Source organism: Budorcas taxicolor, chromosome 7 (assembly GCF_023091745.1).
Source record: "Budorcas taxicolor isolate Tak-1 chromosome 7, Takin1.1, whole genome shotgun sequence".
Classification (NCBI taxonomy): Eukaryota; Metazoa; Chordata; class Mammalia; order Artiodactyla; family Bovidae; genus Budorcas; species Budorcas taxicolor.
Window position 1 is genome coordinate 24,570,903 of NC_068916.1, and position 25,685 is coordinate 24,596,587.

The following is a 25,685-nucleotide window of genomic DNA, read 5'->3' on the forward strand; positions in this document are numbered from 1 at the left end:
ATACCTGCAATTAAATGACAGCTAAATCATTAAAACAATGAGAAAAATTAGTTTTTAATTTTAATTTTTCATTGAAGTATAATTGAATTACAATGTTGTATTAATTACTGCTTTATGGCAAAATGACAGTTATACATATATATATGTATATATGTGTGTGTATATATATGTATACACACATATGCACACAGGATATTGAATATAATTCTCTTTGCTATAGAGTAGGACCTTGGTATTTATCCATTCTATATATACCAGTTTGCATCTGCTAGTCCCAAACTCCCGATTTATCCCTCTCTTAACCCCTGCTCCCTTGGCAACCACCAGTCTATTCAGAGAGAAATTAGTTTTAAATGTGAAAATAAAATTAATTTCATATTGATTATTTTTTAAATTATGTTTACTTAGATTAAAGGTCAATGTTTTTATTTAGTAAAAAACATTTTCTAGATTAAAAGTCAATGGTTTTATTATTAAAACATTTTCCCAGTCAGTAAATAGCATGTTTAGTTTGCTATGTCAGCATAATCTATGTTATTTTCCACATAGTAGTAGGTATGAAATATAGAAATACTTAAGTTTCTATTCAACCACACTAGATTCTTGTTCTTGCCTGAATACCCTTTATTCATTCCTTTTATCAAATCTGAACCCACATTAAAGTATTGTTTCCCCCAGTTGCTTCATGAGACAGTCTTCTCCCATGCATCATAAAACACACACTGTCCCTGGGAAACCTTAATACTCTCGGTCATCTTCATCTTTTCTCTTGAATCCTATCTGGTGCTCTAAGTTGGAACTCTGATCTAAAACTCTGACTTATCTTCTAATGGATGTATTAGAATAATATTAAATTCCGTATGTCTAAAAACTGCCGTTAATATCTTCTCTTTCAAGCCTCTATGTCCTCCCGTTTTCTCTCCCTCTTTTCTCTTTTTTGTGCCTTTGCTGGCCACACAGTTTGCCAAACCAAGGATCTTCAGGTCATCATTTATTCCTTCCTCTTCCAAAGTACCACCCAAGCTATTTTATTTACTAATTGTTAAGGGCAAGCCCTGCTACTATTTTCTAAATATTTCTTTCCACTCTTACCTCCTTTCAATTCCTTTTGTTACTATTAAAGAGAATTATAAAATTATTTAACCTTGACAATTACTGTTGCATTCTAAGTGGGTTCTGTGCCTCTAATCTTGGGCAGCATTCTCCCTTCTCCTCCTGCCTTGCTCCAGTGAGATCTATTTAAAAACACAATCGGGCTGCCTTTCCTCTGCTTTTCCATTACCTATATAGCAATTTCCAGCTCTTTAACATGGCACGTAGTTTCTTAATCTCCTTCCAAGCCATTTATTGCATTTCTTTTCAGCAAGAGCAAATGACTTGTAGTTTCCCAAATATTATGTTGTTCCTTATTCTCTTGAATTTTCTAAGTGTCATATACCATAAAAAGGAGTGTATAAGCTTCAATTAAATAATTTTATGCTGCTGCTGCTAAGTCGCTTCAGTCGTGTCCAACCCTGTGTGACCCCATAGACAGCAACCCACCAGGCTCCTCTGTCTCTGGGATTCTCCAGGCAAGAATTCTGGAGTGGGTTGCCATTTCCTTCTCCAATGCATGCATGCATGCTAAGTTGCTTCAGTTGTGTCTGACTCTGTGCGACCCTAAGGACAGCAGCCTACCAGGCTCCTATGTCCACGTGACTCTCCAGGCAAGAATACTGGAGTGGGTTGCCATTTCCTTCTCCAAAATAATTCTGTGAGGTAGGAACTATTATAGTACCCCTTGTGCAGATGAAAAGTAACTTTCCCAAGGTCATACAGGAGAAAGTGGAAAGTAGTGATGTTTGAACTGAGGAGACTGGCTCTAGAATATTGTAACTAACCATTAACCATTTGACAGCTATGAATTCCACTTCCCCCCTAACCCTATCCAAAGTGCTTTTCCTTCAATGTCTTTCCCTGGATAAATTCTGCTTAATCTTCAAGATTCATGTAGATTACTTTTAGGAGGTTTTCCTTTACTTTTTCCCACCTCACTTACATGTACTATCTTTTTTTCCCCCCATCATGGGATACTATAAACAACAGTATTACAGTGTTTTCTATAGTGTACTATACGTTTTTACTTTTGGTTCTCTCTCTAATTTCTAACTGCTAGAGACTTATCACTCTAAAAGGCTGGCATACTGGAATCCTATTCTATAATCGGTAATTAAATTTGAACCAAGCCAGCATGCTGAATCACTTCTACTTCAGTAAAAGCTGCATATAATCTCCTATGAATTCTGTGAATTCTATGAATCTCCTATGAATAATGAAGTCATTAAAGTAACTGTTTGTGAGAGAGTTAATACTGAAGATGTAGAAAGAGGAAAGTTTGGTTTTGTACATGTTACATTTGAGAAGATGGCAAGATAGTTCAATGCTCCTTTCTTCTCATTGTGTAGCAGATAATAACTAAAACAGTTTTCGTTAAAATATTGTGAATAACACAAATATCTATTCTGTATTTTAAAATACAAATAAAAGAATTGTTATAGAAGTTGTTAAAAATTACAACTACCTATATTTTCTCATATGAAAATAAAACTTTCAAAATTATTGAACTACATTTTCAGTTAAATAATTTAAAATTTTAAATAAAAATTGTTACATTTAATGTGTTTTTGGAAGAGGAAAATGATATAGGATGAATTAATTTATAAAGAAGAGTAATGAATTAGAAGTTTGCTAACTTGAAGGCTGTGAAAATTATCTAAATCAAATAAAAAAATATATTATTAAATATATTTTTCATTTTAATGTTAGGAAAATTCAGCTATATGGTAAATTATATTTCTCTTTTCTCATCTAATTAATGTCCTTAAATAGGGTCTGTATCAACAAATATTAATAGAATGGATAGAGAAAACAGGAAAAAACATCCTTTTCATACTTTGAAGATGAAGAGGAAAACTAACAGGTGATAAGGACTAAGCAGGGGTCAGTTCACTTAGCGTGGGGTAGAGTAAAAGACACAGGAGTCAGATTTGAATCTTCTATCTCCATCTTACTCATGTGACCAGAGGCAATTTAAATACTAATAAAGAAATAAGAAATAAGCATGCCTTGGCTTCCTTGTTTGTGAAATATACCTTCCTGAATGGTTGCAAAGATTACATGAGGATGATATAAAATGCCTAGTACAGTGCTTGGAAAAGAGCAGGAACCAATAACTTCTTTTTGAAATTGGAGCAGTAAATCAGAGCTGTTTTATTTCTCTCATTTGTTACACAGACACACAAAAACTATTACTAAAGGCAATTTACTGTACTGACTTTCATGAAAGTGGGGATTTAAGAAAATTCAAGTAAATAATAATGGCAAGAAGTTACTTTGTTTGGATGCTAAGCTAACATAAGAAACTGTACATATGGCATAGTCTCCCAGATTGATAAAGATGCCTTAACGCACTGTATGGTTCCAAAGCTGTCCCTGCCTGCATCACCACCTGGCCTCCACCAGGGACTCTGTCTGCAGCACATGTCACTGGGTGACCCTGTTATAACAACAACTGCTTGCCACGTGGAACATACTCAACTCTTCCATCTGTGTTGGTGTAGGCTTTCAAATCATATACAAATGCTTTAGTTTTGAAAGGCAACTGGTCTTTTTCAGAAATAATAAAATTTCTTAAATAATGTGTCCGTTTGAGAGAAGAGGGACTCCTTCCAGGATTTAGCAATTTGGACATGTTCCCAAAGCAATGTAATGTGATTTTCCAAATTGGGAAGATTACAACTTCTCATCCAGATGATCATTTTCCTTCAGGGATCCGGATTCTCATGTAAGAAATTAGCTACAGCCATGGAGAGATCTGGTGATTCGAGCATTGTTTACCATTAGTTAAATTTTCCTAAAGCTATTTAACTTGTAACAGAAGTTATCATTAAATTGGGACAGGGCTTTTTTTTTATAACCACACATCTGGAACTATCAGGAGACATTGCTTGATTCTACTGATTTGAAAGAAAACAATTGTGAACCTTTATCTGTGCCAGTCACTGTATTAATCATTTTCAGTGATGATATCATTTAATCCTCACAATACCTCCAGAATGTTTTTATTATCATGACTTCTATTTTACAGATGAAGAAGGAGCTGAAGTTAGTGTGGAGCTGTGACTCAGACCCAGGCAGTCTGTTGGTCAAAAACAGTGAACTTTAAATCACCAAACTATAGATCAAAAGTCTCCATTTATGTATAAGATTTCTTCTCGGAATGATTTTTTAATGTCTCCTCTTCATTAGCAGAAATGCACCTCCACAGGTATAGTCCCAGAACCGACTTGCGTGCACTGTATGGAAAACATTCCCCAAGTAAGCTATTAGCAACACCTCTCCTCACACTATGCAACAGAGCTATATTTTAATAATCTCAGTTTAAATTCATTTTGACAAAGAGCCTTGGGCAAATAAACTCTCCACTAACATTGTACATGGTTGTCAAGTCAACTGAGAAAATATTTTTATCTTATAAAACTTCTCAACTTGTTTAAAAGTCCCTGCCAGGAAGTTTTGTGATAGCCTGCGGAAAGCTGGAGAAGCATTTGCATTTTGAAGATGGTCCCTTTTGATGTTTAATGAGTTAAGAGAAGAGAATGCTTATGAATTCACTCTCATTTTTTAGATAATTTGGAAAGGATCTGATTTGTAAACAGTCATATTTTAAAAGAGTAAACTTTTGGGGGGCTGAACACGTTAAACATTTTGTCATGGTATCTTCCCACTAACAGCTATATATCATGTCTAAAAAAAAACTGATTAAAAAAAGGAAACAAACTTACAATGTCTAACTGAAAATGGATTATACTTTCATAAAATGACACAATTTCATACAATTCACTGACTGTATCTGATTTGATGTAACTTCACTGATGTGTACTCATGGAAAAGAGCCCAACATTAAGAAATATGAGACATTTTCATTACTTTTTATATTTTAAATCATTTAAATCATTTCATTTTGCACAAAACAAATATGTACTTCTACTGGCAAGTCAAAGGCAATGAAAAGTAAGTCAGTAACAGGATAAAAAATCAGAGGTTAAAAAATAAAACACACTCTGCTGTGTGTTACGTAAAAGATATATTTAACAATTCAACAAATACTTGTTAAGAACACACTAAGTGCTGGGCACTGTACTGAGCTGGGGTCATAAATATGAGTAAGATCCAATTTTTATCCTCAAGGAGTTTATCATCTACTGGGGCTAGAATTCTCTTACCCTCAGGCAGCTAAAGATGTCTGAATCCTGTTCTTTTATGTTCCATAAAGCTCCTTTTCCACCATGACTTCCATTAACCAAGACAAGCTGAGTTACTTCACTTTTGGATTGTTGTAATAACCCTTTAACTCCTGCCCCTTAACTCTTTGCCTTATTAAACCATGATTTAATTACTTTTTTCCTTATGCAAACATTAACACAAAAACTAGTTCCCCAGGTAAAAGCTTTCAATTCTCCTTGGCAAACAACAATACTGAAAAAGTAAATAATAACAAACCGTGGGGCTAGTTAAAATGCAGATTCCTGGGCCCCACCGGCAACCAATCAAAAGAGATTATTTATACATAAGAAGCAGCATTAACACATTTTCTAGATGATTCGTACTTAAAATTCTGAGAATTGATGAGCTACAAGTTCAAAATCCAAACTTTCTGTCCTGGTTTTCAAGCAACCATAAACTGATTTCAACCTGATTGCCACTGTAACAGTTCATTCTAGCCTAGTGTTTTGTTTAGTTCCTTCTGGTCAAAATGCTTTTTACAGCTTCTTTGAGAACTTCTTCCCATATAAAGGACTCTTCAACAAATTCTAATACATATTTCTCATGATTCTTAAAGTTTTGTACCCTTCAAATATATGGCACATAAGATATCAGAACCATCTTCTATTTCTTTTGAATTTTATATATAACTTGTAATATATACAAGTTATCACCACCTAGACTTAAGTGTTCAGAAAATAAGAACTATCATATTTTCTTTTTAACTCCTTGAATTATTTACTTCAATACCATATTAAATAAATTCTATAGATTTATCAGCTAATATGGAATCATAGGAGCAACTAAATATCTGTACATTTGATGGAAAGCTGAAACTAACGTGGCAACTTACTGACTTAGAATAACAATAAACCTGAAAACTCTATGGGTGATCTGATCAAGGAAGGTTGCTAGGCTTACCCTAGACCATACATGTGCCAAGAATGCATCAGAGAGATGTAAACAGAAAGCCAACTCTTGTGTGGCTGTTCACTAACTGGGTGATTTTTCTCCTTTTCCACCTACTCACTATGACATCCAAGCCTACATTTGGAGAGAATCTCATATGGGAGTGCTGCCACTTGTCTACTGGCTTAATTCCCATTATGATTAATAACTTGGACAAACCACTTATTACTAACTGCTATCACTGTCTAAATAAAGTATCAAATACAAAACCTGTGTTAGTGGTCTATAAGAATCTCCATAATAAGTATACTTCCTGCTAATCCATTAAAAATTCTGAACGATATATAAGCACTCCTTGAATGAACAGAGAGATGTATGGCCACCGGGTGGAAAACCTCCTCTTTACATTGAAGCATTTATAAAAATAATTATAATACTACTAATAATTCCTACTATTCACTTGCTGTGTATTATCCACTTAGTGTTACAAATCAACAAATGTGCTGTGCGATTAGAGCATCACCAACCTAACAACGAACCTTGAGAGGAAAACTTACCCACATTTTGGGAGTGAAGAAAATTAGTAAAGGCAGATAAGACTGACTGGCCCAAAGTTCATTCAGAGAGTAGCTGGTATGACAAGAACTCAAGACCAAGTCCTGTGTTGCTTTCTCGCTCGTCTGCCCACTGAGTAGTTTCTAACCTTAACCAAGGAGCGTGTACTACCTGTGACTTCTGCTGTATGGAATTCTAAAGCATACAGTATGGGAACGGTGAGTTTACACGTCACTATTACCAGTTTTAGTGGGTCAAAGAACATTAATTACAGAAAATTAATTTTGAATATTTTAACAAGCAATGGATTTGACAAGTAAAAATATATATATTTTTTTCATTTTATCTGTTTCCCACCCTAAGTGTCCTTGATGATGTCTTTATCTTCATTTTTTTACTTACTTCTTATTGTTTGTCTACTCTCCCTTTAGAATATTTCCTCTCTTTCTTATAGTAGATACGCTGATTGGTATCAATTCAGAATGAAGGACAAATATTTTACTTCCTTCTAAAGGACTCCTCCAGCAAACTGAGAAAGATTAACCAAATTTATGCTCTTGGATGCCTTCTGGGCATATGCTGGCTTCTTATTGAATTAGCAGAATTTTAGATTACATTGTACTACTGCTAAAACTGCTGGAATTGTCCCTTCTCAGTCTGTGATTCCAGGACATGCATGAAATGCTTGAGCAGGCCTGTAACCGGACTTTAAAGAAGACTCATCATAACTGATGTGTAATTTAACTACTGTATTTCTACATAGTTCATTTTATATAAGAATCAAATTAGCACATGCCAGAAAGGAAAAATACTTTGCCATATCTATATTTGAAAAGTCATAAAACCATAATTTCTTTTACTCATTCAAGGCAATTGCATTCCTTGACCCAAACTAATTTATCTTCTTCTACCTCTGAAACTCAACTGCTTTCTACCCTGAATCTAAAAATAACTGTTCAACAGATGAATATGCCTAAAGCAAATGTTTATTAATTCATACAACAAATGTTTGAGTGTCTATAATATACAATGCACTCAACTTGGTAGAGTATGAGGAAAAGTGTATTAGACAGTAACCCTATTTTATAGAGATTCCTGTCTAGTAAGGAGTATGTGCATGTGTGTGTGCGTATGTATCAGTATAAATCAGTATATGCATATCAGAAATTAAGCGACAAGTGATATTTACAATAAACAGCGTAAGGGACTTAAAAAAGGAGATATATTTCCAGATAGATCTTCAGGTCTCATTTCACAAAAGGGATTACATTTGTCTTGACCATTAAATAGATTCATTTGTCTTTACTTAATGGAGAAGTAAAATTGAAAAAGATATAAATCAGTAGTATTCAGAGTTGGAATAAGAAAAAAGCATTAACAGAGACATGAAGCTTGAAAATTATGGATTGTTTAAATTCATGAAATAGGGAAGAGGATTATAAAGTTAGAAAGACAGATTGGGACCAATCTATAAAAGTCATAAATCTGAGTGTGGAATTGGAATTTATTCATTAAGTGGTAAGGACCAATAAAGGTTTCTGGGCTGAAAATCAGAACCACATTTCAGTAAGTTGAATCTGGTAAAAGTATGAGATAGATTAGAAAGATAAGGTGTTAGGGCAAGGTGTGTATTGCAATAGTCTAAACTGGAAGAATAAGGGAAGAAGGAATGGACTGATAGGATAACTATTTCAGATAAACAATGAACAGAATTTAACAACTGATAATGGGAGGAGATAAGATGATAAAGAGTTAAAGATGTTTTAGATGTCTCAGTTTAAGAACCGATAACAACATGCCAATAATAGAAATGCAGGTGTCTGAAGAAGCGAGTTTATAACCTGGCCATACCCTTGGTTCTATTCAGGTACACTTTACATCAAAGCACATAAGAAAATGTCATTGGTTTCAATGGTTTACTAGTTACAAGGCATCTTCATTGTTGGTACTCTGGCAATACTTGAAAACTTCAAGCAGGTGCCCCAAATATTGCCTTCAAGGAGCTAACTTTGCATAATTTTTGACTCATTAGCCTCTCAGTCCCAAAAGAAACTCCTGAATTAACAACTTAGTGGAAAGCTACATCTCTAGTTTAATAGTTAGATTAAGCTAACTATTAAAGTTTGAGTGAGTGAGTGAGTGAAGTCGCTCAGTTGTGTCCGACTCTTTGCGACCCACTGGACTTAGCCTACAAGGCTCCTCTGTCCATGGAATTTTCCAGGCAAGAGTCCTGGAGTGGATTGCCATTTCCTTCTCCAGGGGATCTTCATGACCCAGGGACTGAACCCGGGTTTCCTGCATTACAGGCAGATGCTTTACCGTGTGAGCCACCAGGGAATAATATATATTAGTTTTTTTCCACTTGGTTCAAAAAGCTAAACAAAATCCAAAATCATGCAGGCACTTTTGGTCAAATGAAAACATGTTCTGTGTGTTTATAATGACATAATTTATAAGTAATTTCCCCTAATTTATGTAATTGTATCCACTCATCATTTCTATGAAGTAGGCAATCTAATTACGGTATGAGATCCTCAATCAGTAAATGAATCTTATATGTTTAATGTAGTTTCTTTAACTTATAAAAATAACAGAACTCTGCTAGAACTTTTTATTTTAACACTCTACTCAAAGTATAAATTAACATAAATGTGCTAAAATTAAATTACAAAACTATATCATATACTGGTTTCAGAACAATTTTGCCCACAACTTAAAGTCCATTGTATTATTTTAAGAATATAAATGTATCTTAAAAGAGCAATTTTTAGAATTAGAAACACAAAGCACTGAGGCATCATATACTAAATGGTCAAAAATAAATACTATTTTATTAATATAAAACAGTAATCATTTTCACGTCCTTATGATTATTTTTATGGGCTACTTATTTCTAAAGTAATGGGTAAAATTTAACAGTTGAAAAAAAAGATGAGATGCTCAAGAATTCTAGTGAGCAAAGAAACCAATACAAATTAAATTATAATTTAACATGTGCTAAACTCAAAGCTGGTAAAATAAACTGTATTCACAAGCAGTCCGCTATTCAAATTTGGATACATATTGCCACATGACCTCCGATAATAGTACACCACTTTACACTCCTCTCAAAAATGTATGAGTATCTGTTTCTTCACAGACCAACACTTTTCATTCACTTACACTCTTACTGAAACATCAGTTAACAGCTGAGATGTGAGAGATATAATGTTAAACAGCAAGGACAACAGACAGAAACAAACAGAAAAACAAAACAAGGCGCAGCCCACGTCCTCAAGAGGGACAATCTAATTAGAGACACAGACATCAAATAATCATACGAACAATGTAAACCTATGACTGTGAAAAGATTAGGGACAAAAACTACACAGAATTTGTAAGAGGAGATATGAAGGCATTTAACCTACCCATGAAGTACTTCTCTGAAGAAATGATCTGAAAGAAGAGTAAGAGAAAAATGAGAGACGTGGCAGGGAGTTTTCTTGCCAAGGGAAGTACATGTTCTTTACATTGGAAGTAAACATGGATTTATCCGTGTAAATTCATGTAATCAGATAGTTAGAAGGATAATTGCTTTGTGGTCTGACAGGCATCCTGTGAACAATACTAGGATATGTTCATATATGCCACAGAAATATATCTTTGATGTATGTGGTAATATCCTTCGCCATTTTTCGAATGGGTCTTTAGTTATGTTGCAAATTTATTTTTATGAGCTCTTTTTAATATTAAAGAAAATATTACTTTGTTGTACATGATGCAGATACTTGCACCTGCTGTATTTCTTCCTTGTGTTGCTATTTAATTGCAAGTCACTAATTTTATGTGTGTTCAAGTGTAAGTCACTCTGTCATGTCCAACTCTTTGCGAACCCATTGACTGTACCTTGCCAGGCTCCTCTGTCCATGGAATACTGGACAGGCAACAATACTGGAGTGGGTAGCTATTCCCTTCTCCAAGGAATCTTCCCAACCCAGGGATCGAACCTGAGTCTCCTGAATTGCAGGCAGATGCTTTACTGTCTGAGCCTCCAGGGAAGCCCAATTTTATGTGACTTTTCCTTACACATTTCTAGATTTCACACTGAGAATCAGGGACATTCTCTATTAAAAGACTTGAAAAAGAAAGAAAGAAAGAAAGCCAACAAAACAAAGAATAGAATCATTTTGGTGTATTCTGAGGTACTGTCTAACGTAGAGATCCCTGTTACTTTTGTTACTGAATGATTTGTTTCCGTCCACTGATTATAGGTGTTTTTATTATACACTACATTTCCAATCTTTTCCTACTTTTAAGTAGATTATTTTCTTACTCTCTCTTCCACTGACTTGCTTGCTTATGCAAGCACCAGTATAAACTGCTTTATTTATTCTGAAATATATTAATATCTGATAAAGGTCACCCTCCTCCTTCCCAGTTTTTACTTTTTTTAAACAAGATATTTCTTATGTTGAGTTTTCCACATGAACTCTAAAAGCCTAGCATGCTGTAGTCCATGGGGTTGCAAAGAGTCAGACATGACTTAGCAACTGAAAAACATCACCAAAATAACTTTTAAAAAATTGATATTTTAGGCAGATGATTATATTAGTTTATATACAGATAATAGTCATTTTATGATGTTGATGTTCCTATCCCAAACCAGGAAATGTATTTCCATTTATTAAACCACTTTTATGACTCTGTATGGCTATAAATTCTTCTTTTCTAAAGATTTATACATCCCTTTGTGAATATATTCCTAGGTATTTTATCTTAATTTTTATTTTATTTTTTGCTATCTTCAATAAAATGGATTTTTTTCTTTCATTATAGTTTGCAAAAGGCTCTTGTTCATGTTTTGGAAAGCAAAAATTTTTTACAGTTTTGTAAAAAGCCACTAAAATTTCCTTATTGCTCTAATAGTGTTTTTAGTAGATTGTCTCAAGTTTTCCATTTATATAAATGATACTCATTTTGCCCCTCCTTTCTAGTATTATATTTATTTTAAAATTATTAAATATTTCACAAAAACAAATACATTCATATACATGTGCATACACATTACACTGTGTGTCTAAATTTGTTGTGCCATCTAAATAAATTAAGCATTAAGGAGATAAATAGCAAGGTCCTTCTATATATAGCACAGAAAACTATATTCAATATCCTATGATAAACCATGATGGTCAACACCAAAATCAGGTTGATTATATTTCTTTGCAGCCAAAGATGGAGAAGCTCTATTCAGTCAGCATAAACGAGACCAGGAGCTGACTGTGGCTCAGATAGTGAACTCCTTATTGCCAAAATCAGACTTAAATTGAAGAAAAGTAGGGAAAACCACTAGACCATTCAGGTATGACCTAAATCAAATCCCTTATGATTATACAGTGGAAGTGAGAAATAGATTTAAGGGACTAGATCTGATAGATAGAGTACCTGATGAACTATGGATGGAGGTTCATGACATTGTACAGGAGACAGCCATCAAGACCATCCCCATGGAAAATAAATGCAAAACAGCAAAACGGCTATCTGAGGAGGCCTTACAAATAGCTGTGAAAAGAAGAGAAGCTAAAAGCAAAGGAGAAAAGGAAAGATATAAGTATCTGAATGCAGAGTTCCAAAGAATAGCAAGAAGAGATAAGAAAGCATTCCTCAGTGATCAATGCAAAGAAATAGAGGAAAACAACAGAATGGGAAAGATTAGAGATCTCTTCAAGAAAATTAGAGATACCAAGGGAACATTTTATGCAAAGCTGGGCTCGATAAAGGACAGAAATGGTATGGACCTAAAAGAAGCAGAATATATTAAGAAGAGGTGGCAAGAATACACAGAAGAACTGTACAAAAAAGATCTTCATGACCAAGGTAATCACAATGGTGTGATCACTCACCTAGAGCCAGACATCCTGGAATGTGAGTCAAGTGGGCCTTAGAAAGCATCACTACGAACAAAGCTAGTGGAGGTGATGGAATTCCAGATGAGCTATTTCAAATCCTGAAAGATGATGCTGTGAAAGTGCTGCACTCAATATGCCAGCAAATTTGGAAAACTCAGCAGTGGCCACAGGACTGGAAAAGGTCAGTTTTCATTCCAATCCCAAAGAAAGGCAATGCCAAAGAATGCTCAAACTACCGCACAATTGCACTCATCTCACATGCTAGTAAAGTAATGCTCAAAATTCTCCAAGCCAGGCTTCAGCAATACGTGAACTGTGAACATCCTGATGTTCAAGCTGGTTTTAGAAAAGGCAGAGGAACCAGAGATCAACTTGCCAACATTCGCTGGATCATGGAAAAAGCAAGAGAGTTCTAGAAAAGCATCTATTTCTGCTTTATTGACTATGCCAAAGCCTTTGACTGTGTGGATCACAATAAACTGTGGAAAATTCTGAGAGAGATGGGAATATCAGACCACCTGACCTGCCTCTTGAGAAATCTGTATGCAGGTCAGGAAGCAACAGCTAGAACTGGACATGGAACAATAGACTGGTTCCAAACAGGAAAAGAGTACATCAAGGCTATACATTGTTACCCTGCTTATTTAACTTATATGCAGAATACATTATGAGAAACCCTGGGCTGGAAGAAGCACACGCTGGAATCAAGATTGCTGGGAGAAATATCAATAACCTCAGATATGCAGATGACACCACCCTTATGGCAGAAAGTGAAGAGGAGCTAAAAAGCCTCTTGATGAAAGTGAAAGAGGAGAGTGAAAAAGTTGGCTTAAAGCTCAACATTCAGAAAACAAAGATCATGGCATCTGGTCCCATCACTTCATGGCAAATAGATGGGGAAACAGTGTAAACAGTGTCAGACTTTATTTTTTAGGCTCCAAAATCACTGTAGATGGTGACTGCAGCCATGAAATTAAAACATGCTTACTCCTTGGAAGGAAAGTTATGACCAACCTAGATAGCATATTCAAAAGCAGAGACATTACTTTGCCAACACAGGTCCATCTAGTCAAGGCTACGGTTTTTCCAGTGGTCATGTATGGATGTGAGAGTTGGACTGTGAAGAAAGCTGAGCGCCGAAGAATTGATGCTTTTGAACTGTGGTGTTGGAGAAGACTCTTGAGAGTCCTTGGACTGCAAGGAGATCCAACCAGTCCCTTCTAAAGAAGATCAGTCCTGGGTGTTCTTTGGAAGGAATGATGCTAAAGCTGAAATTCCAGTACTTTGGTCACCTCATGCGAAGAGCTGACTCATTGGACAAGACTCTGATGCTGGGAGGGATTGGGGGCATGAGGAAAAGGGGATGACAGAAGATGAGATAGCTGGATTTCATCACCGACTCGATGGACATGAGTCTGAGTGAACTCCAGGAGATGGTGATGGACAGGGAGGCCTGGTGTGCTGCGATTCATGGGGTTGCAAAGAGTCAGACACGACTGAGTGCCTGAACTGAACTGACAAACCATGACAGAAAGAATGTGTTAAAAAAAAAGAATGTATATGTATGCGTAAGGAAATGACTGCTGTACAGTTGTACTTAACACAACATTATAAATCAAATATACTTTCAGCAACAACAACAAGCATTAAGGGAAATATTCACACAAATAGGAAATTTGAACAAGACGAATTCTAAGATTCATGCCCAAATTCTTTATCAGGTCTCATGCTTTTGCCTTCAAGAAGGCACATAAAGTGTGTTCTCCTGTAGAAATCATTTCAATCTTGAAGTTCTAAAGACAGTCTCATATATTTTCTGTTAGAAGTCTCCTCTGTACTATAACAGTCTTTATTTCACCCGCAATTGATTTCTAGAAAAGAACTTAAGAAAGTGTTCAATTTAATTTTTACACCTGTGGGAAACCAATCATACTATCTCATTTTTATTAACAGTCAATTTCTCTATTGATCTGCAATGACACATGGTCAGATGTCAGGTTTTCAAGAAAACTTGGGCTTCTTTGCTGCTGCTGCTGCTGCTGCTGCTAAGTCCTTTCAGTTATGTCTGACTCTCTGCGACCCCATAGATGGCCGCCCACCAGGCTCCCCCGTCCCTGGGATTCTCCAGGCAAGAACACTGGACTGGGTTGCCATTTCCTTCTCCAATGCATGAAAAGTGCAAAGTGAAAGTGAAGTCGCTCAGTCGTGTCTGACCCTTAGTGACCCCATGGACTGCAGCCTACCAGGATCCTCCGTCCATGGGATTTTCCAGGCAAGAGTACTGGAGTGGGGTGCCATTGCCTTCTCCGTGGGCCTCTTTATGATTCTGCATTTCATTGGACTGACTGTCTATATGTATAAATGTTGAGGTCTTGGTTACTTTAGCCTTTATAATAGGTCTTCATTTCTGTTAGAGAAAGATTTCCATATTATTCGACTCTTCCTCCTCTTCTAATTTTGCCTCCAGCTTTTCCAAAAATGTTTTGGCTATTTTTGGCTATTTGCACTTATATATAAATGTTAGAAATAAGTTTACTCACTGGAATTTCCATGAACCTCTGAAGTATTTATAGCAGAACTGAAATCTGTAAGATATTTCATTTATCCACAAACAACTGCTATATATCTACTGATACAGGTTTAATTTAATTAATTTTAATAGAAGTATTTGCTTTTCTATCTTTTGTTAGATTATGCTTAAGTATTTTGTGGTTTTTGTTGCTATAGTAGATAAACAGTAACCTCTTTTTTTTTGATATTTTGTATTTTTGTGTTGACAGCTAATTCCTTAATATATATCCTATATCCAATAAAATTACTATACTCTTCAACTAATTCTATATTTTACTGTGCATTATATCATGTTTTTATATAGGCATTCATGTAATTGGCAAAGTAAAATAGCTTTGTTTCTTCATTCTCAATACTACATCTTTTATTTTTCTCCCATTCTGTACTGGCTTGTAGGAGCTTCCCTGATGGCTCACTGGTAAAGTATCCTTCAGCAATGCTGGAGATGGCACTTCAATCCCTGGGACAGGAAGACCCCCTGGAGAAGGAAATGGCAACCCATTCCATTACTCTTGCCTAGGAAATCCCATGGACAGAGGAGTCTGGTGGGCTGCAGTTTATTGGGTCGCAAAAGAGTCAGACAAAAGTTAGTGACTAAACAACAACCACAATAGTGTACTGGTTTATACCTCCAGTAATGTACAGAAGTAGATATAAAGACATATTTGTGATTTTATGAATTTTATAGAGGATTTTTCTAATATTTGACCGTTAAGAATGATGTTTCCCATTGATTTTGGTAAATATACATGAGAAAGTTTTATTAGATTTTTTATTTTGATTTTATTAAAATTTTCTTTCTGTATCTACTAAGATAGTGTGGTTTTTCTAATTAACAGAATCTGTTAATTAATCTGTTAATGAGGGGGTTAAGAGTTTTAAATGATAATGACCTCTGCTATACAGACATAAATTCACCTTTATTCTCTTATATTAACTTCATTTATTTATACAGGCTTCCCTGGTGGTGCAGAGGTTAAAGTGTCTGCCTGCAATGTGGGAGACCTGGGTTCGATCTCTGGGTCGGGAAGATCCCCTGGAGAAGGAAATGGCAACCCACTCCAGTATTCTTGCCTGGAGAATCCCATGGATGGAGGAGCTTGGTCGGCTACAGTCCACGGGTCACAAAGAGTCGGACATGACTGAGCGACTTCACTGTCACTGTCACTTTATTTTAAAAAAAGTTTCTTTGCTACTGTGCATCATTCTCAGATAAGAAATGATCATAACTTCCTTCTACAATGCCTTTCACTTAGTTTATGACCTTTATTGATTATATTAGTACTAGCCTCAAATAAAGACTCTGGGGATGTTCTTTCATTCTAGATAACTCAGATTTTTACAATTTCCTTGAACCTATATTATGTCTGAACTCGTGTTTTCTTTAAAAAAAAAAAAAATCTAAACTGCTGATTCAGTTTCTTTAAATGGTTATACAGCTTGATGTCCTTCCATTACATTTTCTTAGAATTTTCCCACTTCATCAGTTTGTAACTTTTTGCCATGAAAGTATTCAGCATATTTTCTTTTTAATGTCTTTGTTATCTGTGTTACATCTCCTTTTTTCATTCCTAGTACTACTGAATTGTGCTTATTTTTCTTGATCAATCCTATTTTTGTCAATTTTACTTGCATTTTCATAGATCTAATCTTGGCTTTGTTCACATTTACTGCATTTTTCCTTTTTATTAGTTCCTACTCTTTGTGATTTCTTTTTTCTATTCTTTTACTTTCTTATTTTTCTAACAATTTAATTTGAAAACTTAGGGCATTAATTTCAGCATAAGGTTTTCATGTATATGAGCCAAAAAAGGTCCATCTAGTCAAGGCTATGGTTTTTCCAGTGGTCATGTATGGATGTGAGAGTTGGACTGTGAAGAAAGCTGAGCGCTGAAGAACTGATGCTTTTGAACTGTGGTGTTGGAGAAGACTCTTGAGAGTCCCTTGGACTGCAAGGAGATCCAACCAGATCCCACTGATCTAAAGGAGATCAGTCCTGGGTGTTCATTGGAAAGACTGATGCTGAAGCTGAAACTCCAATACTTTGCCACCTGATGCAAAGAGCTGACTCATTGGAAAAGACTCTGATGCTGGGAGGGATTAGGGACAGGAGGAGAAGGGGACGACAGAGGATGAGATGGTTGGATGGCATCACCGACTTGATGGACATGAGTTTGGGTGAACTCCGGAAGTTGGTTATGGACAAGGAGGTCTGGCGTGCTGTGATTCACGGGGTCGCAAAGAATCGGACACGACTGAGGGACTGAACTGAACTGAAAGCTATTCATTTTCCTCTATGTACTGTTTTATCTGCAAGCTGTATTTTCTAAATAGTACATTTGCTGTTGTTTAAACCTGAAAATTTTCTGGTTTCCCTAATGATTTTTTCCGGGATATATGCGTTTTTCAAAAGTATGCTTGTAAAAGTCTTAGTTTTCTTTTTGTTACTAGGTGTTTAACTTAATTGTACTATGATCAAAAAAATTCATCTGTATATTCATCTCTAGAAATTTGTTTAGACTTACAGAATAAAACAATATATGGTTATTCTTTGTAACTATCCAATCGGTTTTAAAAGATTAGGTATTCTTTAATAATTCACTGTAGGTTTTCTATCTGCTCAAAATTTTTAGTTGTTCAAATGTTTTCTATATAGATCTTTCTGCTCACTTGATCTATCAGCCACAGTGAGCTATTTTTAAAACTCCCACTATGACTGTAATTATATCTCTGTTTTGTTAATGTTTGCCTTTATACTCTGAAACTATGTCACTAGAATCTGGTTCATCCCAGACTCCCTGATGGATTCTTTTTCACACCATATCCTGAAGCAAACCATCTGTTGCCACCTCTGGAGATACACATTGCCATGTAAGGGGCTGTGAAGCTCTGGCTTTCATTTACCAGGGTAAATTAAACCCTCAGATCCTCCAACCAGCATTAAGACTTAGCTTCCTGTGAGTGAGAAATTCCATCTCTTTTATATCAATAGATTACTTCTATCTCTAGTATGTAAAAATTTTTCTTTCTGGCCCTTTAGTTAACTATTTATTTAAAACATTTCTTTTTGGAATTTTCAGGTATTTAAAATGGGAAGAGAGAGTTCAATGTGCTTACAACATCCATCAATCCAAATCATAATCTTAATCGCAATGTAAATTTTTAATGTGAAAATCAATGCCAACTTACTACTTAGATATAACAATTCATTTCCTCAAGTGGATTATTTAATTCATTTCTAACAAACAATCAGTATATTCATATATTCAGCTGTTCTACACAAGTTAGGAGGTTATATATTCTATACATTTAATAAATTTATTAAGTTTAATAAATTTATCTCTATTGAGTAAGTACATTTTTAAGTACATACTATGTGCCAAGTAAGCAAGTACTACTGTTCTAGAAATTGGAAATATAATACTGAACTAAGGAGTCGAGAATTCAACATTTACATACAGATAAACAGATACATGTCTAGAATTGGAAACATTTTATGAAGCAAATTAAAGTAGGTAGACGAAGATAAATTGGGGGTGTGGTTATTATTATGCTTCAAGAAATGTATGCAGAAAGGCCTCACCTATGACACTTGAGCAGAGAACTAAAAAAAAAAAAAAAATACGGAGACAGTCATGTGACTGTTCTGAAGAAGGATATTGCAGGCAGAAGGAAAAGCAAAGGGCAGAGGATCTGTGCTTCATGTGTCTGAGTTACAGAAAAGAGGCTGATGCTTCTCAAACCCTGTTGGTAAGGAGGGCAATGGAAGGCTTGAAGAGGAGGAGGCTATTCCAGGGCCTTGTGGGCTATTTTAAAGACCGGGGATTTTATCAGTGAAATAGGAAGTTACTGGAAGATTTTGAGCAATGAGGGCAGGTAATCTGCTTTGTTTCAAAAGAATCTCCCTGGTTCTGAATTGAAAACAGGCTATGGGAGGCAAGGGCTGAAAAATAAAGATCATTTAGGAAGCCACTGTAATAATCCAGAAGAGAGACGATAATGACTTGGCCCAGAGTGGTAGTAGATTAGTGAGAAGCAATCAGATTCTGGCTATGTTATAAAGGTAGAATCAACAGCTGAGGAGGAGAGCGTGAAGAGCGAGAAACAGAGAGGGCTCGAGGATAATTTCATGGTGTCTGGCTGAGTGTCTGGAAGGATGGAGCTTCCGCTTATTGTGATAGGAAGACTTCAGAAGGGAGCACTTCCTGTGTGTGGGGAATCATCTCTGCATGTGCATGCTGGAATAAAGTCTCGCTCCATGTAACCTTGGGTATATGTGAAACTACATGATATTATTTTAATAAAACTTTAACCAAAAACTTATTAAAAGTTTCATACAATAGCTGAAAATGTTCTAAAGAATGAGTGTGCATACAACACCTTTTCTATAATAATTTTTTGTTAACATTCTATGCAAAAATTTTACTAAGACAATTACAATTATTACTTATTATAATTACTATATTACTCACTTATTTAACATATATTTACTGATTGCCTAATATGCATTGACAACTATCAAATGGATTAGGAATCTCATGATAATAAAAAACAGGCATGGTTCATTACCCCCTGGAGCTTAAAACTGATAAAAAGATGAATGAATGTACATTTATAAAGACATAACTTACAGAACACATCCTACAGGAAAATGGCTTACTGAAAAGATGTATGAATTATGATCAGTAGGAGGTAATTACTCAGAGCTGTTCCCATCCATGTAAGGCAGAGGGTGTGGCATGTACCAATGTCATGCAGTGCAAAGAACCACGGTCCATTAGAAACACTGGAAAAACTCTATTGTGGCTGCAGTGCTGAGAATGAGAGGGAGCATAGCGTGAGGTATGGCTGAAGACACAAGATAGGGGATAGATAATAAACAGGCAGTCCAGAAATAAGCTGAGTAAGTTAGAAATGTCCTTCAGCATCTCTGGCATAGCATAGTAGTTAACAACACAGGCTCTGGATTTGGACAGACTTGAACATCCACTCAGGCACTTATTATCTGTATGAGTTTTGGCAGTCACCATCCCTAAAATAAAGCTAATACTACTGCCTTCCTTCTTTTGAAGAGGAGGGCAGAAGTCTTTGGTCTCAGTGTGCTAAGTCAGTGTAAAGTTTTCCTGTTCAATAAATCTCCAGATACAGCAAGGTCAGAAAAATACCCACAGGGTTATGTTACTATTAATTATAGTTCATATTATTATTTCCCTGATGGTATATATATTTTATAATAAAATATAAGACCTGGGGCTAAGTTTCAGTAAAAGCTTACCTAATATAAAAGGGGTTATTTTACTTTTAGTTGGAATTAACAGAGAGGGCTAAATTATTTGTGGCCCTAAATAAAACAGTACGTGATATGTATACATGGTACATATATGATATATATTCATATTTTTGATATATCATTTATATAACAAAAAAATCTAAAACACCACTAAATTATGAAAATTGTGTAATTTATATATAATCATATTATGAAAAGTGAAAGTGAAGTTGCTCAGTCATGTCTGACTCTTTGCAACCCCATGGACTGTAGCCTACCCGGCCCCTCCGTCCATGGGATTTTCAGGCAAGAGTACTGGAGTGGGTTGCCATTTCCTTCTCCAGGGGATCTTCCTGACCCAGGGATTGAACCCGGGTCTCCTGCATTGTAGGCAGATGCTTTACAGTCTGAGCCACCCGGGAAGTCCAATCATATTATGTAAATTATATATAATTTATATAACAAATCTAAAACACTACTAAATAATTGCACAAAACACCAACTTTTGTTATTTGCAATGGATTGCATCACAGTATTTATGTATATTAAAGGACCATATAAAATATATGAAAGTGAAAGTGAAAGTCACTCAGTCATGTCCAACTCTTTGTGACCCCATGGACTATATAGTTTATGGAATTCTCCAGGCCAGAGTACTGGAGTGGGTAGCTGTTCCCTTCTCCAGGGGATCTTCCCAACCCAGGGATCGAGCCCAGGTCTCCTGCACTGCAAGTGGATTCTTTACCAACTAGCCACAAGTGAAGCCAAAATACAGGAGGAGAGAGATAATTCAAATAAAAACCATCTTTCAGGCTAAAAATAAAAACATTCCTCTGTGTGGCAACCATATGTGACTCCTATGCAAGACTGACAGAGTATATAGCTGTTATGTCACATGGCTACTCAAAGTGTGGTCTGGGCACTGGCTGCCAGAAGGTGTACTACAATGTAAATCAGCTACATCACTGTAGCACACAATTTAGTTCAATTGACTTTAAAAAAAATTTTTCAAGGCTTTTTCAACAAAGCCAGAAATGTGCTATATTCTGGCATAGCTTCTTAGCTCATCAGAGGCCACATTTTCAATATAAGATCAGTTACTGAGCAGTTTGGGAAGATCCCCTGGGAAAGGAATAGACTACCCACTCCAGTTTTCTTGGGCTTCCCTGGTGGCTCAGACAGGAAAGTATCTGCCCGCAACACAGGAGACCTGGTTTCAATCCCTAGGTTGGAGAGATCCCCTGGAGGAGGGCATGGCAATCTACTCCAGTATTCCTGCCTGGAGAATCCTCTTGGACAGAAGAGCCTGGCGGGCTGCAGTCCATGGGGTCACAAAGAGTCAGACATGACCGGGCAACTAAGCATAGTACAGCACAGCACACTGAGCAGTTACTGAGCAAATAAAATTTAACGTAGAAAGCTGTATTACATACACTAATGCAGATTTTAGATGACTTTCTAAAATTATATGGCAATAAAGAAGAGTGAGATACAGGGTGAAGGGAAGAAAATAGAAAAGAACTGGACAAAAATGTTTTCCTAATTGCAGAATGAGGAAGCACTTTCAATTGCTAAAAACTATAGGAAAAAATATGAGATTTGACTATTTAAAAATACTTTGCAGGTCAAGAACTTTAAAAGACATGATTAAACTAACAGAAGTAGGAAGCTCTTAACAATATAACTGACCAAAAAAGAATGCTCTTAACATCAAAAAACTCTGAAAAATTATTTTCTATTAGCTTCAGTTTCCTCATCTGTAAAAAGATGATAATAATAATACTTAGTTCCAGACTTCTGTGAGATTTATTAGATATGGATAAACTGATACAATATCTGATAATAAAAGACTTTTAATTTTTATTAGCCTTTGTCAACCTAATGTAAATATGATATTTTTAAACTTAAAAATATTGTATAATTTTGCAGTTTAGAGTTAACACCATAAGTCTGGGTTCCAACCTGCACCTTCTAAAAAAGGTCTAGGACTTGTCTTACTCTTTGGAGCAAACTCTAGGCCCTTGAAATATCCTGCCTAATGAAAAAGTATCTTTGTTTACGGGGGCCCTGAGATATGTCCAGTAGTTAATACTAACAGCGTGATTTGTGGTGGGGGACTTAGAACAGCTTGACCTCTGTAGGGAATGAGTGGCCAGCCTTGCCTACATGACTAAATTCCACCAAAAACCCTGGATACCAAAGCTCAGGTTAGTTTTTCTAGTTGGCAGTACAATGTATGTGTTCTCAGACACTATTAGAGAATTAGAATTTTCTACACAACTCCACTGGAAAAGGACAAGAGGAAGCATGTGCCATGCCAGGTATCTCCTGGGCCCTGCCCTATGTGCCTTTTTCCATTGCTGATTTTAATCTACATCTTTTCACTGTAATAAACTATTACTATAAGTAAAGCAGCTTGGCTGAATTTTATGAGTCCTTCTAGGAAATCATTGAACCAGAGAGTCTCAGGGACTTTCCCCTCATAATTTACAACTTGAAATCAAAGTATAATCTATTGCTTTAAGAAGTTATGTTCATAGAGATGATTTAAGACATAAAATATAGTGAACATGTGTATATGTATATGTTCAACAAACCCTGTCAAAATTATGAACAATTTCCTAAGGTATTTTTATTTATAAAAATAAAATATTAGCATTCATCAGAGTAAATTAATGAAAGTCCTATCTGTATTTCGTAAGTATAAAAACATTAAATAATAAACAAACATTCTATTGTTGAAATTTTTGGTTATAAGAAGAATAAACACTCCTTTGATATATCATTTAGAAAGAAAAATAATTTTGGAAAAGTAATCCTAAAATATTGGTATAAATCAGTTATTTCCTCTTTCTTGCTATGGCTTTGAACTTATACTTTTATATATCATTACCTATAATTATGACAAGTATTACTTACATTACACATAAAATTATAATTGCTAACTTCCCAAAGGAAAAACTTAATAGATTTTTGCAGACATTATTTAAGATTCTTTGGCAATCGTAAAAGAAGGATTTTCTTTTTTTGTTGTTGTTCACTTCAATTACTAAAATTCTCACCCTACCAGCAAGAGTCAGTTTAATTACTTGGTGGCCCATATTGACTTTTCCAGCTATATGTGGAATTGCTCTGGGGATTTCCAGAAATCAAATTCAAGGCAACAAACATAAATACACCCATTTCAAATCAATTTAGAGATATTTTGTAGGTGAATATGAACGTATTCTTGAATTAACAAGTTAAAATGGAATAATTCTGCCATTCTTAAATTCTGGGTTTAAAAATGAAATGATCCATTTCTGCCTATAGGACCCTATGGACTGCAGCCCACCAGGTTCCTCCGCCCATGGGATTCTCCAGGCAAGAGTACTGGAGTGGGGTGCCATTGCCTTCTCCCATATGAGAAGTTATAACTAAAATAAATAAATAAATAAATAAAAAGAATTAACAGCTTCACTTAAGCAGCTTAATCTTAATTATACCTCTAAGTAAAAGAGTTCTGTTGGTGTGTGTGTGTGTGTGTACACGTGCACATGTAAGATCCATATAATTATCTAACATCTATGAAAACTTCCCCTATTTAAGAGGCTATGTGTACATGAACATTGTTTTTTATTTCTTCTTCCTATATGTTTGTTTCCTTGTGTTTTATATTTTACAGTGGATGATGATGTAGTTTATACAGATGAACTTCCTGCCGTTTGTTCTTTTGATCTTTATAAAGACACCATTATTCTCACTGCTATTGTCTCCCTCTCGAGCATCAAGAAATTTTTAGCCTACACTTTTGAGACAAACACTGCTTACTGGTAAGGAGAGTTTTTAGTAACTAAGTAGTTCGACATATATCACATGTCCTGGTATTAATCCATCAAGCATTACACATACCTTTGGCACATCTCTATTGATTTTGGGTGCAGCTCTATAAAAGTCAAATAAAATAATATTTTACTACCATTTTAGCCATTCCAACCTGAGTTTCTGCTCATGAACCAATGTTTCTACTACATAAAGCTGAAGTGGCATTTCCTTAAATCATATCATATCGTTTTTTAAGTAGTTATATGCCCTTGACCAACCTTTTGCATGTTAATAAAGCAACTTGTACTGTGGTTTGTTCATTTAATTACTGTTTCTCCTACATTTTAGAATATAGCACACATCAAAGAGATTAATTCTATACGTATACTTTTATAATGCAAAATTTCTTTTTAAAGTGACCCCGCTAGTATTCATGGTACTTGACAAAATCATTAATGTTTGTTTCATTAAAAGATAATCAGCTACCAAGTTGTTAATGCATTGCTGAAGTGAAAATTTTAAGTATTCAGAAACTTGCATTTAATTTATAGGAATTATATTTATGACTAATTTGCCCTAACTTAAAATGTTTTTAATAATAACTTTTTCTTGCCTCTAAATACTATTTCTCAGCATTCTTCATTCAAATGATACATGTGGTTTTTTCCTATTAAGATTAAACTGAAACATCTTTAAATTATAAAATCAGTACTAAATTAAGAATCTAAATCCTATCATTCCTGGTATCAAATACTGAATGAAGTCATTGTATTGTATACTTTCCCTAAAGGATGATGATTTCAAAGTATATTTATCTTTTCTTCTTTTTCAAGTAACAAACCCCCCATATATCCTAGAACACTCAAATGACAACTGAAAGCCTGCGTAAGAGAAAATGAACGTGTTTCTACACATTGTAAAACAATGACATCAAAAAACCAATCACTGATGATAATGTCCTATTTCTTGTACTAGGTTATGGGTATATTCAATATTTGATCATTTATAGAACTATATAATTATGACCTGATCATTTTTATATATTCCAGTTTACTTGACTAAAAAAGGGTGTTTTTTTTTTAATAAAAACCATTAAGTCTTATATAAGTTTTCATTAAAGTTTTTCTTTACCAATCAAATTCCACTGCCAACTCAAGTTTACTCAACTGTCTACAGAGCCCAGCTATATGATGAAAACAGTCAGCTGGAGGAATGGTAGCAAAGTGCTGCTGTCTGCGATGAGCTAGGGAGGATGGGTCCAGCCTAGAGGGCAGAGACGCTACTCAGCTCCAAGGGATGGCTGCCATACGGTACTGTGCGTCTAATGCTGCCAGGTCTGGAAATTTGAATTTTTATGTCAAATTTATATTTTTAATGTTGGCAACTGA

At 35.3% G+C, this 25,685-nt stretch overlaps 1 protein-coding gene across 1 annotated transcript in view; it reads right to left on the reverse strand.

The window, feature by feature from the left end:
• The window catches only part of ADAMTS19 (ADAM metallopeptidase with thrombospondin type 1 motif 19), a 276,785-nt gene that overhangs the window by 118,014 nt on the left and 133,086 nt on the right, over positions 1 to 25,685 (reverse strand). The window lies entirely within an intron of this gene.